This window comes from Harmonia axyridis, chromosome 1 (assembly GCF_914767665.1).
Source record: "Harmonia axyridis chromosome 1, icHarAxyr1.1, whole genome shotgun sequence".
NCBI lineage: Eukaryota > Metazoa > Arthropoda > Insecta > Coleoptera > Coccinellidae > Harmonia > Harmonia axyridis.
In genome coordinates, this window is record NC_059501.1 from 843196 (window position 1) to 849219 (window position 6024).

The following is a 6024-nucleotide window of genomic DNA, read 5'->3' on the forward strand; positions in this document are numbered from 1 at the left end:
CATTAATCATAGCTTAGTAGCACAATCCATTCACCGTAACAGTTGCGTCAGCCTCATTTTCGAATAAGTAAGGTCCAATCAAACCACCAGCCCAAAAACTACACTAAATGACACGTTGAGGATGAAAAGGCTCTTTTACAATCATTCTTGGATTCTCCTATCTCCGAATGTGACAATTCTGCTCATTAACGTAGCCTCCGAAGTGAAAATAGGCCTGAAGATGATTTTTCAATGAAAACCTGGATCATCTTGATGCATTTTAAGGACCCAATCAGCGATGATAGGACGTTGCTAGTGATCGACTGGCTTAAGCTCTTGTATTAACTGTATTAAAAGCCTTCAGACCCAAGTCTTTGTTGTTCTTGAGCGACGCACAAGGTTTGGATTCTTCACATCACGAACTTGTCCCAACATCTCAAATTTTTCCATCACTTTCACAATTGCTGGTCGAGGAGGTGCTTTGCGACGACCGAATGTCGTCACCTTTTTTGTAGTGAATTTTAACAATTTGTTACGGTTTGAATTTGAATTTAATTATTTACAGTATTCCTTATAATTTGTTCCTGTGGTTAATGATTTCTGTAACAGGAGGTATGTTGCATTGCCGGTAGATGTCATGTTATAGCGTTAAATTCAAACTTGCATTTAAAACACAAAAAGTAACATCAACACGTTCAGTTTTTTCATTCATTTTTTTGTATCTCGGTTATCATTCAATTTGAGTTCTTTTGAAAATGCATTTCGAATATCGTTCTTTTTCCATCGTAGCCTCTCACAGAGTAACAACGAAATTTTGGCGAGCAGTAGAGTTTAAAGTCGGCATTTTTTTGAAATTTATTATGGTAGCTGAATTAATTTTTCTGCTAAGGCAATAATCAATTTAATTTGGATAGCCTAGTCAAATCAAGTATTTATTTTGTGAGCTACAATTGAGTGAAAATCCTCGACAACGAGGGTAAGTTACCTTGTGATCAATTTGAATTGAATTTTAAAGTAATACATACTTTTTTCTGTCATTCTTAGATTTTTATTATATGGTAATTTTTTTTCTATTGGACGTATTGGTATCATTCAAGATCTTCACGAAAATTGCGAGTTAATGGTGCATACCTCCTGGGAAAATTGTTCAATTGGTCCTACATTTGTTGCTAGAGATTTTCATACCGTTTCATTTTGAGTCACTTGGTACGGTTGGCTTGGGGGGGGGATTCACCCTAATTTTAAGATAAGTTCCTTCTCATGGTTTTTTTTCCTTCATTGTTGATTAGATACAATTTTGGATATAATATTAAATTCACCTTTGGCACATTTCCTTTTCTAAATTTTTATTATATTTTCTCATATTAACATTACCAATATTTGAATATTGTAATTTTCACATTATATTCAGTATATTTAATATTCCAGATTTGTATTCGCAGTTCTCAAAGTTTAGTACTCATAATTTCATATTGTCTTATATTTCAACTTATCCAAATTGAGTATCTTTTTTTAAATTTTCTTAATCGTATATTTTTCCAAATTCAACTTCATCCTTATTCTTAGAGATTACATTCCATATTAGCTTGATACTTTAAATTTTTCATCATTCACATTTTGACTGCTTTAACTAGAACTTCATTATCTAAATTACTCATTAGTGTATAATTGTCCTAAGTGCACGGTATTGCAATCTTTCGATTCAGTCTATTAGAACTAAGAATTATATATTTGTAAGAAACTTATTAGATTATAGTTATTGTTATTTCAGATTTAAAAATTTATTTGTGATTAAAAGTACTTAACCCAACCCTGATTAATTAATTGTTTATGACTGATTAATTGTCTCATCAGCAACTTTATAATTGGAATTTATTATCACAGGTTATAATAAAGAAAGTACTACCGTGGCAAATTTTATTGCGTTGTTGAAGCGTATATCGCTCCATTTTTATAATGTCGTAGTTTTTGCTTGTCAAATGTCAAAATTCAAATGAAACCTTCAATTGAAAAAACCTTTAAATAATATTTAACTATATAAGATTTTCATAGATAATTATATAATTGATTTGGAAACGATCAATCTTTCTCTCAACATAAAAATTAAAAATCCTGGCATACTATCGTGTCCAACAATAACCTTTCTCGATTTCAATATCGAAAAAATCCGGGTTGTGTGTTTTCCATCCATCATTTCATCAATTCCACCGAAACTAACGACTAACCACAGAATTCTTTCTGTCGAATAAATGCCTGGGAACCCTCCATTTTCGCGTGATGGAATTCGATAAATCACGTGACACGATGGCAACGGAAAAGATTATTATAAATCATGGCAGAACTATTGACACAACTGTCGTTACTGATACGATTGGAAAAAAATTCCTATATAGTAATGAAACTGTATTCGGCAACATGCAGATGGTAAATTGGAGAAGAGGTGGGAATTTTCACGCAAACATGACAGAAACTCTCAGTTACTATTATTGCAAATTTTGAAACAAAGAAGAATAAAAAACTTAACAATACTCTGATGATATTGGATTTACTCAATCTTTACTTGATGGAAATCATTTTAAATCGAAGTTATTTATTTTATTTCCTCTTTTTGAGAATTGTAAATTACAATTGTTTCGCCACACATAAACTTCTTCAGATTCTAATTTTTAATAACTGAAATTTTTGAAAATGGAACTCAATCATACAGAGTGTTCCTAATTTATAGAGTCTAAGAAACCTCTTCACAATTTCATCCAGATGCGTGGATATGAACTCCCACACATGTTACATCTTGTATCATAATTCCTCACAATTTAAACAAAAATTGCTTGAAAACGCATATACATCAAGAAATCCAAAAACTGTATAGTAACTTGACATTTCTGACACATTTTTGATAAAACACACCCCTTACCCCTTCTTGGTGTTACCATATCCAAGTCAATTGGAACTTTGCTAACTTAACTGAGTCTAACTTCAACAAAAGTGTAACAGATGAAATGAAGAATTGGAAAACCTATTCTCGCGAAAAACCGAACCTTCCTTACTTCCCATAGAACAAACTCATACTGTCGTTATGCAGGGAAGTCGTATGAGTTTATAATACAAAGATGATTAGGCACTTTCATTATTCCTCGCCTGGATATGGGTCAAATTGGATAAAGGATGTCTATATCGATCTATCAAAAACACCCTAAGACTGAATTATACAATGATTAAAAAGATCTAATGTTGGAACAAAGCCAATGGAATAAACCAGGGAAAGGTCTGACGTTCAGTCAGGAGCTTCCCAGACATCGTTCATTCATGCGCCAGTAGCACCCTTGGAGATGACAAAACTATAATGTGGTCTCCAAGGGAGTATTCTTATTATTTCACTGAATTGGGGTCGTAACGGCTTTGTTAGCTTGCCGGGAACTGCGACCAAGTGGATTTTTTATTCCTAACCCTACCTATTCATACAAACCCATGGAGGGTGTCGATAATGTTAACAAAACCGACGAGATCCTTAGGAGCCTTGGCTATTACTTCGTGAGTATCCAGAACTCACTTTCCCTTATGAGTGGTTCTTAGGCCAAACAGCATCGGACATTTGCATTCTATGTATTCGGCTGTTTCTACCTCCTTTCCTGCAGATCTCATCTGCTGAGATACACATGCGGTACAAAAGTATTTGCACCGAAAGTGTCCTGTCAGAATCAGAAAGGGCATCAAGGTTGACACCTGTTGGTCCAGACCTGAGCCTTGGGCTGTGGGCTTGGAAAATAACAGTACAAGACAGCGGTCCAACATTGGGAGAGGGAAAATAGGAAAACCCTCTGGAGGAATACCCCGGGTTTTGCTCAGGCAAAGAAATTTGTGGTGCTTTCACCGACCCATACCAGAAATCTCCTGAATTTACCACGAGCTGAGCTTGTGGTAATGGTGGGACTGTTGACAAGACACTGTCGGTGCAAATAACTTTTGTACCGCGTGGGTAAGTCATCAGATGAGATCAGCAGGTTCTGTGGAAAGAAGGTAGAAATAATCGAACACATAGTGTGCAAATGCCTAGGACTGACTAGCCTAAGAAACACCCACATGAGAAAGTCAGTTCTGGATACTCACGAAGTAGCCAAGGCTTCTAAGAATGTCGCCGGTTTCGTTAACCGTATCGACAACCTCTCTATGTTTGTATGAAAAGCTAGGATTAAGAACCTCAAGGGGGCGCATATCTACATCACCACGGAGCGCCAAACCACGCTGAGATCCCTGGAATCGTGTTGCCAGGGGTCCCTGCTGACTTGGAAGTGCCGTAACACCATAAAGCAACTGACCAGAGGAAATAAAGTGACTCTACTTTGGGTACCAGAGTACTGCGGGGTTGAAGGAAATGAAAAAGCTGATGAACTTGCAAAAAGTGCATCAAGGTTAACACCTGCTGGACCTGAGCCTTTCTGTAGACCAATAAAAGACCAATATAAAGCTGCGGTCCAGCTATGGGAGTTGAACAGCAGGACAATCCACTGGACTATTATTTCTAGACTTTTTCAGGCAAAGAAATTCGTAAAGATTTCACCTACCTACGCCAAAAAGCTCCTGAAGCTGTCGCGAGCCGAGCTTCGGGCGATGGTGGGACTGCTGACGGGACACTGTCGGTACAAACATCATTTGTACCGTATGGGAAAGTCAGCAGACGAGATTTGCAGGCTCTGTGGATCGGAAGCAGAAACAGCCGAACACTTGATATGCAAGTGTCCGGAGCTGGCTGGCCTAAGAACCAATCACATGGGTAAGCCGGTCCTGGATACCAGAGAGGTAACGGTCAAGGCCCCTAAGGAGGTTGTCAGTTTTATTACCGTCATTGACGACCTCCCTGAGTTTCTATGAATGAGTAGGGTGGAGAACAGAAGATCTGCATGGTCGCAGTTCCCGGAAGGCTTACCGAACCAAAACGACCCCAGTTCAAATAATAATAATAATAATAGGGTTGAGAACAAAAGATCAATTTGGTCGCAGTGATAATTCCACCAAGACTCAAAATTATCCAACTCAAAAAACGCCAAAAACCCATCTAAAAACAGCGATCATAAAAATCCCCAGAACCGCACATTTCTAGAACATCTTTATCGCCGTCTCAGGTCGTAGGTTAATTGACTCCGTTCGTTTATCGGCCCGTTGCAGGATGCACGAACCGCCTTATCTGCCCGAAATTTGGAGGCTGCGTTCCCTGATGGCCGACCCAGCGGTTTTACCCGCGGCGCCACCAAGGATCGTAGGAAAAGCACCACGTGCTGGGGAACACGTCGGCGATGGATCGAACCGTTATCTTTTTTGCCATTGGAGGGATCCCCGAGGATGATAACGATAACCGCCGCCCCCCCCACCCACGTACGGCTGTGCGTTTTATCGAATTTATGTGTGTCGAGAGACTGGTACCTGTTGACTCGGAGTTTTAACCCGTTTTTTTCCAAGTATGTTATCGCGGTTTAACAGTCGAAGATTCTTGTGGACATCCCTAAATACGATGCGTGCAGTTAGGGTCTAAAAACTTTAGCTCAACAATATTTTCTTGAATGGAGGGGTTTCCAATGATTGGTTTCAATTTGAATAGCCTGCTATCTGGGCACCTGTCAATTTAAAAACTGCCATCTTTTGACATTCGACAAGTAAAAAACCACGCCATTACTAAAAATGACACGTTACACGATTCAACAACCCCCTGAAATTGCTCAAATTCACTACGAAAATTGTGATAATTTTGCAATCGCAGTTCGCAAAACTCAAGCACTTCTGGGTCTTCGTAAAGACCTTCAAGGTGGCAATAGTGAAACTAGTGGAAAAATGTGTGCTTAGTGATGTGTCTCGCTATAGCTAGAACAACTGAGAATATACCTGCTGTAGCCCTTAGTGTTGACGAAAACTCAGGTTTGTCGATTCCTCGTTGATCTTGGGAATTGAGCGTTCCACAAACGACATTACACCGTATTTTGCATAAATACTTGAAGTATTAAGGCTTTTAAAGTTCAGTCAAACCGTCGATAACCAGCAATTTTGTATCTTCGC